The sequence below is a fragment of the Bidens hawaiensis genome, unplaced genomic scaffold (genome assembly GCF_021521415.1).
Source record: "Bidens hawaiensis isolate Kalapana, Puna unplaced genomic scaffold, B.hawaiensis_p1.1 tig00003902_1, whole genome shotgun sequence".
Taxonomy (NCBI): domain Eukaryota; kingdom Viridiplantae; phylum Streptophyta; class Magnoliopsida; order Asterales; family Asteraceae; genus Bidens; species Bidens hawaiensis.
This window is the reverse complement of record NW_027491226.1, coordinates 2,437,419-2,446,990: the sequence shown is the minus strand read 5'-3', so window position 1 is coordinate 2,446,990 and position 9,572 is coordinate 2,437,419.

The following is a 9,572-nucleotide window of genomic DNA, read 5'->3' as shown; positions in this document are numbered from 1 at the left end:
TTTTTTTTTTTTTAATGAAAACACACACGCACACTCTTTTTGAATATTTTTAATTTTCTCCCCCTAAATTTGTGCAAAAATTTTCAAGAAAACCAAAAAACTTTTATGTACAAATTTACCTCACGTAAGACTCAATCATCAAAACGAAGCATCTTAAGGAATCCCACAAGCACATTGAACCTGGCTGTTCCGACTGGTTTAGTAAATAAGTCCGCCACGTTATTATCGGTTTGGACTTGTTCAAGATGAATCAGTTTCCGGTCGTAACAGTCACAAATAAAATGGACTTTGATGTCAATGTGCTTGGTTTTGGAATGCTGAACAGGATTTTTAATAATTGCAATAGAAGCATCATTATCACAAAAGATGGGAGTGCCAAGAAATTCCAAACCGTAATCCAGCAATTGATGTTGCATCCAGATAACCTGTGAGCAGCATGCGGAAGCAGCCACATACTCAGCCTCGGCTGTAGAAGTAGACACCGTCTGTTGTTTCTTGCATTGCCACGAAATCAGGCGATCACCCAAGTACTAACATCCTGTCAATATCATCACCTCCATAATTGCTGTCAGCAAAAGCATACAGAACAAATTCTGAGTTTTTGGGATACCAAAGACCAAGCTTCGGTTGCCCTTTCAGATAACGAAAAATACGTTTTACAGTAATTAAATAAGAGAGTTTAGGGTTAGCCTGGAAACGCGCGCATTGACAAACAACAACATGATGTCGGGATGACTAGCAGTGAGATACATAAGGGATCCGATCATCGATCGATAGTATGTTTGATCTACGGATTTCCTTTCAGCATCAAAAGAAAGAAGTGGTCTTTCCGCCATGGGAGTCGCTGCCGATTTGGAATCTTGGAACTCGAACTTTGCTAGAATGTCTTCGACATATTTCCCTTGATGCAATAAAATCCCTGTTGCACTCTGACGAACCTATAAACCCAAAAATGTCGTCATCTCTCCCAGTGAACTCATCTCAAACCTCTTCTTCATAACCCCCTCAAATTCAGTACACAGAGTGGTGCTGGTAGAACCGAAAATGATGTCATCCACATAGATTTGAACAAGGATGAGGTCTTTTCCAACCGTCTTCAGAAACAGCGTCTAATCAATGATCTCACGCTTGTAACCATGTTCCAACAAGTGAGCCGTTAGCGTAGCATACCATGCCCGAGGGGCTTGGTGAAGACCATAGAGAGCTTTGTCTAACTTGTAGACGTGATCAGGATACTTAGAACTTCTGAAGCCTAGTGGCTGATCCACATAGATTTCTTCCTTTACTTCCCTGAACAGAAAGGCGGTCTTGACATCCATTTGATAGACAGTAAATCCCTTATAGGATGCATATGCCAATAATATACGAATTGCCTCAAGTCGAGCTATGGGAGCATAAACTTCTGTGTAGTCCAACCCTTCTACCTGACGAAATCCACAAACTACAAGACGAGCCTTGTTTCTGACAATATTATTTGTTTCTGAAAACCCATATCGTGTCAAGCGACTTTTTCCCGCTAGGCAGTTCCACCAATTTCCAGACATTTAGCTTGTTAAACTGATTCAGCTCTTCATGCATTACATCTACCCAGCTAGGTTCCTGAAGTGCCATGTCAACTGATTTCGGTTCGATTTGAGAAATGAAACAGCCGTAGAGACAATTGTTTATGTTTCCTGTTTGACTTCTTGTTGACACACCCGACTCAAAGGGACAAATGATATTTTCGATTGGATGATCCCTTTGAATTCTTGATGGAACGGAGTGATCTGGAACACTGCTGGTGGCCGGCAAATTTGTGAGTTCATCAAGCAAATCGATTAGAGGATTTCTCCAACCAGAAGTTGTTGTACTATGCTGATACGAGGTACTAGCAATGTATTCGTTCGGAATAGCATCTGGAAAGAGAGGACTGCCAAAAACTTGTCTGATGAGACTCTCCCCTCAACTGATGGAACATTAGCCGAAGGTGTTGAGGTTGAAGGCAAACCACTCTCAACCGGAGAACTTGGAGTTGATTTTGAGACAAGTGTCGGATCAGGATCTTGAGAACCCGAGGATGACGGTTGACTATTGTCGAACAATTCAGGCGGATCAATACCCGCAACCGGCCCCTTTTGAAGAGTATCAAACAACTCTTCATCTTCATTAGCACATCCCACTATATCAGGAGTTTCAGCATCGACGGCTGAAGGCACATCGAATGGCTTGAATAGTTCGTTGTAGTTAAACAACCAGTCAGGTCCAACTCTAGCATCCGTTTCGTTTTCCTCAAGCCACCGAATATCGTACGATTCCACGATTTGCTTTGTGGACTTGTTATATACCCTGTAAGTAGTGTGACCCGCATAACCCACAAAATAGCAGTCATCGGGCTTTGCTCCAAATTTTGGATTCGAGTCAAGGTTCGACAGTGTGCATGGACATCCGAACGCACGAAAATGAGCAACAGTGGGTTTGTGTCCATAGACGATCTCATATGGAGTCTTCATCTGGCTTTTGTTGATCAGAACCCGATTCTGCACGTAGCATGCAGTGTTAACAGCTTCAGCCCAGAAAAAACAGCGGTAGTTTTGAGTCACACAGCATAGTTCTTGCTGCCTTGATAAGAGTTTTCGGTTTCTTCTCTCAGCAACTCCATTTTGTTGCAGTGTGCGAGCTAAACTGTATTGTCTGAGCACACCCCTTTCAGCACAGAAGTGATTCAACATGGAGTTCTTGAACTCAGTTCCATTGTCGCAACGAATACTCTTGAGCTTCAGATTCAGTTGATTTTCCATTAGTACCACGAACCTCTTGATCAGCTCTACAGTTTAACTCTTATTTGCCAAGAAAAATACCCAAGTAAAACGTGAGTAATCATCAGTAATAACTAAACAATAAGAGCTACGTGAAAGACTCAGTACGTGTACCGGACCAAACAGATCCATGTGAAGCAATTGAAACACATATGAGATGGAATTAAACACTTTTGGCTTGTGAGGTTTGCGGTGATCTTTGCCCAAAGCGCAAGCAACACATTTTTCAATTGTTATAAAATCTTTGACTGGCAAACCTCGGACAATGTTGTTTTTAGAAAGACGGTTCAAGTTTTTGACATTTGCATGTCCAAGACGACGATGCCACAACATGGCATTATGTTCCGATACTTTTGAAAATAGACATGTAATTTCTTCTGGAACATTTCTGTTCATGTCGATCACGTAAGCATTATCTTTTTTTTGTGATCGAACAAGAACCCAGTCCTCTGGTATAATCATACCAGATTTTAAAATCAAGCACTCTTTGTTCGTGAAATGAGTTGAAAAGCCTTTATCACAGATCTGCGAAACACTGAGCAGACTGTGTTTTAGTTCAGGAACAAAGTTTACGTTTTCGAATCTCAATACTCCATTACTTACCGTACCCTTCTGCGTGATTTTACCTTTCTCCCCTCCCACAAAGGAAACATAGCCTCCATTAAAGATCTGAATGTCGTTCAGTTGAGATATGTCCCCTATCATGTGCCTGGAACAGTCACTATCAACAAACCACGGTCTGATGATATTCCTCCATAGCCGTTCCTGCAACATGTGCGAGATCAGTTAGATTTTGGTACCCAGCCCATAGTCACTCTAGGCACACCAAGTTTATCAATTTTAGATACGGGTAACCAAGACATGTCTTCCCGAATATCTAGAATTGTACATGCGGAGTTCTGAGTTTTGGAAATCGGAGACTTAGGTAACCATTTGTATTTCGGTTTTAAAATTTTGTGTCTCACACAAATGATTTGCTTTGTCTCAGGTTTACGATCAGAATACCGTGAAAGATTTGATTTGTTTTTTAATTTCGATCCCGAAACGTGTGAAGGTCTCGAAACCAAACTCAGTTTTCTGACGTGTTTTCTAGACATGGCAGGAGTTGCTTGTCTAACTTTGGCACGATCGGCCTTGTCTCGAATCCAATTTCCATAAGAAGGACTTGCCTTGAAATACTTTGATTTATTTGAATGTGATTTGTTGAAAGTATTCCGAGGCACGCTCCTCTGACAGTGTCCATAATATGGGACGTAAGGACGATGCGGGTAGTTTCTAGCAATGTGACCAGGAATCCCACAGTTGAAACAAGTTTGTCACTTCACATGTAAATCTGGGTGGCCAATTCCTGGTCTCGATCTACTTTGCAAATTTTGCTGTCTCGCATCGACCTTAGTGGTTGATTTACTTGCACTTTTCATGCCTGTGTTTACTTCTTTAACAGGTTTTGGTGGTATGTATTTACTAGCATTTTCCTGTTTAACATCAATATTTAAAGATACATCACACTTATTAATACTACTAGAACATTCAACCACACAATTGTTTATGCTCTTAAAAACAGAGCCTACACAAGCATTAGTCTTAACAGAAGATAAATCACACAATTCAAAACAAGTATTATTAAAATTGTCTTTATTAGGCAAAACAAGTAAATCTTCCTCATCGTCCACCCAATCCTCAATGATTACTTCATCTGCACGCAAAGTAGAAACATTAGTATCATTCACTTTTAAAACTGATTGAGCTGGTTTGACAAACTCGGGTATTCTCCTTTCATTAATTTCAGGTTTGCCATATTTCAAAGATTTCTCTTTATCTTCCTTAATAACAAAAGGAGAAGGATTATAATTATCATTGTATGGAGGTGGAACCTCATTATACCCAATTCCCTCACCCTTCTTTTCTTTCCATCTTAATTGCTTTTCAATCATTTACTCAACGACCGCACTAGAAACATCAAACTTTTTAAAATTGAACTCAGTGTTTTCAAATGTATTCGTTAATTTAGCGTTTTCCAAAATAGATGCTTCAAGTTTGGCGGTTAGATCAGCAATTTTCTTATTGCATCTAAGATGTGACAACACTTGACACTGAAATCACTTTGCAGTTTTGAAAAGTCTTTGTTTGATGCTTCTAGTTTTTCTGTAAGACCCTTCGCAAGTTTCTTAAGTGTATAGTTTTCATGTTTTATATTTTCCATTACCCTAACAAGATCACTATTATACACACGAAATAGCTCTACCTTTCTAATGCATGCTTGAGAACATAAATTAGAGTTTACCTTAGATGAACCAGCAGGAGTAGAAGCCATGAAAGCAAACTGGAGACTCTTCACCTGATCTTCAGCCTCATTTCCTTCTGCAACTTCATCAACTTGAGTGAGGTTTGCAGTCTGACCCAGAATAGTGAGTGCCTCCATCTGATCAGCCCAATCAAACTGTTGTGCAACTAATCCTTGCTCGTTTCTTCCAGCAACAGCATTATATCCCCTTGCACCATTCACAGGAACCACAACCCTTTCAGTATTTCCCTCCTTTTGCTGGATTTGTGCATTCTCTAGCAAAGTGTCCTGGTTCATGACAGTTGTAGCACCTGAGGTTCTCCTTGTTGAAACCCACCTTTTTGTTTGCAGGTAAGTTCCAATTGTCCCTGCCAGTCCTTTTGGTGAACTTCTTCGCTCTGAATACAGCCATGGCAATTTGCCAGGAGATGTCCATCTCTTCCACGTCATCAGGATGGATCTGATCCAGTTCAGTAGAACCGACTGGTTGAACAAGGTCTCCAGCAAGAAAAGCATTATGCCAGTTCATGAAGCCTGCCATGAGAGCAATATTCTCTTGAATTTCTTTTGAGATGGCAGGTCCTTGGGCAGGAGACTTGCTGGAAGAAGCAACACTGGGTTGGGGTTGAGGCTGTGGAGATGGTTGTGGAAAGAATATGGAAGCAGGCGGCTGTGGCTGAGGTGTAGGTGGAGTGAATTGGCTTTGAGTTGATCTGAACATGGAAAAACTTCCATTTGGCTACTGCGGCTGCGAGTACACACCCTGAGAGGACTTGAACATGGAGAAGTTGTCTTGTGATATAAGTGCGTTGTTTGATGACGCGGCATATCCAGCAGCATTATACGAATTTTCATGGTTGATTGCTCGCTGTTTATCATCCATATCACATGACTTGATGATAGCGATCACCTCAGATAGGGTAAGTCTAGAAAGATCCTTTGTCTTCTTGATAACAGCAACGTTCATATCCCATCCTTGTGGTAGAGAGTTGATCAACTTGTTGTTGGTTTCAATGAGAGTTAAGTGTATGTTGGCTGATCTTATCTCGCTTACAAGTGTGACGAATCTTTGCAGCTAAATTTCCAAGGACTCACCCAGAACATGATTGAACATATTAAACTTTTGGCGCAGCAAGTCCTGACGACTGCGCTTCATGTCTTCGTTTCCCTCATAGACCTCTATCAGTGCCTGCCATAAGGCCTTTGCTAATTGCAACTTGTGGAATCCTTGAGCCATCTCAGGTGATAGGGCCATAGTAAGAGTGGCAAGTGCCCTATCATCTTCTTCTACCTTGTCATAGTCAGCATCAACATACAATTCGATAGGCTTGACAGCAATCTCTCCTTCGGCTGTCTCATATGTGATCGGTTGAGGACCTCTAACTATGCTCCTCCACGCCTTAGCATCGTTCATCTTGACATACTTTTCGAACCTGAATTTCCATTCATAGAAGCCTTCGTGCTTCAGCAGACGGGGCACACAGGTAGCAGTACCCATAATGAAGTCTAGCTCCTGGTGAAGTGCTGAGTTAATGGATGCGTTGATGGATTGATCCATGATGATTATAAACCTAAAACAAACCCGAAGTCTTTAAACAGCCCAATCCAAACAGGCCCAGATGAACAGTAGGCCCAACAGAGAACCCAAGTGTAAACAGAGAACCCAAAGACTGACCCGAGAACCAGATACTGGACCCGAGACCCAAATACTTGACCCGAGAACCCAATTGATGATCCAAGAACTAACCCGTCTATCTGAGAACCCAATTAGTTACCCAAGATCCCGAATAATGACCCGAGAACTGCTGAGTCAACCAGAGAACTATCCCGAGAATCCTCAATCTTGGCCGAAAACAATTGGCCGAAAATGATCAAAGTCTTCCCAAGAACCACTTTTGAAATGTTTTTAGATAAGGAAACAACCTCAAATCCCTAAAAATCAAGGATTTGAATTCCAGTTTTAATTTTGGTCAATCTTGTGTTCAAAATAGTAAAAAGAATTCCGATGAACACAACTTCAACAACCACCACACTTGTAATTCCAGAAAACACACCAAAACATCAACCAAGAACCCCAATAATTGAATCTTGATATCACAACCGAGCCTAGAGTAGGTCTATAGGCTCTGATACCAATTGTAAGTCCTGTGTTGGAGGATCTTGCAATATGATACCAAATACACGATGAAATGCGGAAAATAACAACATGTTGATTCAATACATGAATGATAATATCAATAAGAACACACAAGAAAGGCTTCAAAACATACTATTATATAATAGCGGGTGCTTAAGCCCTTAAGAGTTACACAACGTCACGGCTTCAATACTAACAAATGACCAACCCTTTACAAGGTGAAATGCATGGTATTTATAGACATATACCATACCTAAGCCCAACACAATCACAAGCCCACCGAAAACCCTTTTCGGTTTACAAAAGAAAGCCAAACAACATATATAAAAGCATAAACCATTTATTGTAGCCCAACAGTGGTAATGGTGGTGATGGTGGTCCAGGACCACAAGCTGAGTTAATGTATGAGCAGAAGCGTAAGCGTAAGGGTAAAGAACCTATGGTGGATAAGGGGGAGAAACCAAAGAAGCAAAGGGTACGACGTGGTTTGGGTATTGAGATACCGAGTCAACCTTTTGAACGATCGACTCCACCAACATCTATTTCAGCTCCTATTTCTACTTCTCCAATACCTCAGAGTATACCAAGATCTCCAGTTCCTGCTGTTACTAGATCTCCAACTCCTGTTCAGATGCCAATTTCTCCAGTAGCTCTATCAATAACCTTGACGACTACTTCTGTAGCCGATCCATATTTTGAAGATGTGTTGCAGACCGTATTGGCACGCATGACTCCTCCACAACCAACTACTCCTGCTACACCAGTTACTCCTACACCGTTGCTAAGACCTGAGCATTCTTTCATGACTTTTAATCGTCCTCAGGGTCCTATGCAACTGCTTCGTCCACACTTCTATGAGTTGTCTCCTAATTCCCAGTGGTTTAATCTGTTGAATCTAGTTCATATGCAACAAACTCAGATTCAGGCAGATCGTTCATTTCAGGAACAGATGAGGGCAGCAACGGAACATGTTTAGGCATATTCAGTTTATTCAGTGTGAAAACAGGGAACTTAAAGCCCTTGTTGCTGCTCAGGGGGAGAGGATCGACAAAAAATATGAGATCATACTTCATCTCACGTGCAAAGATGTCGAGTTAAAGAAGTTGAAGAATGATGAAGATGATCAAGATGGAGAAGGTGGTGTTGATCAGCAACCGAGCTGTAGTTCTGCACCGTCGGCAGGTAATAAGACTGATACGAGTACTGGTGGTGGGTCTGAGGGGAGTAATTTACAAATTGTGCCACACAAGGATTACACGAGAACCAAGCCAATTGATGTTATTCCGGCTAACATGATTTTGTTTGTGGGTATCGACGGGGTTGTGTACAGTATGGTTAATGCTGATGAAATAGAAGAGGGTGAGTTTATTGATCGCTCGTTGACTAAAGAACAAATTGCCCTACTTTTGGATCTGAATGAAGAGGAAGTTGAGGAACTTGGGAAGACAGTGGAGGTAGATATTGAATTTGAAGAAAGTAATAATCCAGGCATTCCACGCGGGAATGTGCCTGAGTATGAAGAAGTTGAGGTAGAAGACGTAACTGCTGAGGAGTATCCTAAGTTCTATACTAATAAAAACAATGACTTAGGTATCCCATTCTTTACTACAGAACACTTTAATTCAGCAGAACGTCGGTTACGAGAAGAACGGAAACGTGCTTTGGAGGGTATGTTTGAGTATGATGTGAAAAAGATGAACAAGATGATCGAGGCCTTTCGATATCATGAACAAGAGGAAGTCAGATTGGCCAAGGCTCGAGCGTTTGCATATCAGATGAAGAAGTACAAGACCGTGAAAGATGTGAAAGGTGATTTAGTAGCTTGGCAGTATGATTCTGAGCTTAAGGTGTATATCGTGAAGTGGGAGCATGGTATTTATTATTTCAAACGCCCACACGATATTCTATCTATGCCAAGGTGGGATGTTAGAACACTAGCCAACGGACCGTTCGTGAATTGAAGAAAAAATGTTTGGGCTGAGTGGTTCTATGCTCATTTATTACATGCAACCCGTTATGGTTTCAAGTTCTTCAAGCCGCAAGTGCCGACTCACAAGTATATTGACGAGATTGATCCGCGCACTGGCTGGAGGAAGATGATCTTACAGGTAAAGCCGCCAAAGACAATGAAGAGGGCACCGATGAAGATATTCCCTCAGAGTCTGTTCACCACGTTTAATCGTTGGTACTACGACAATCAGATGGGTGAAGCGGTTATTGTATTGGGCACCGGGTCTAGCACGAGGATAATACGTGTGATCGATCCGATGTGGCTCGTTAACTTATCTGAGTCTGACAACGATGCGTTGTTTCACAGTCAGATCAGATTTGCTAATGTAAGCGATTATGAACTTGC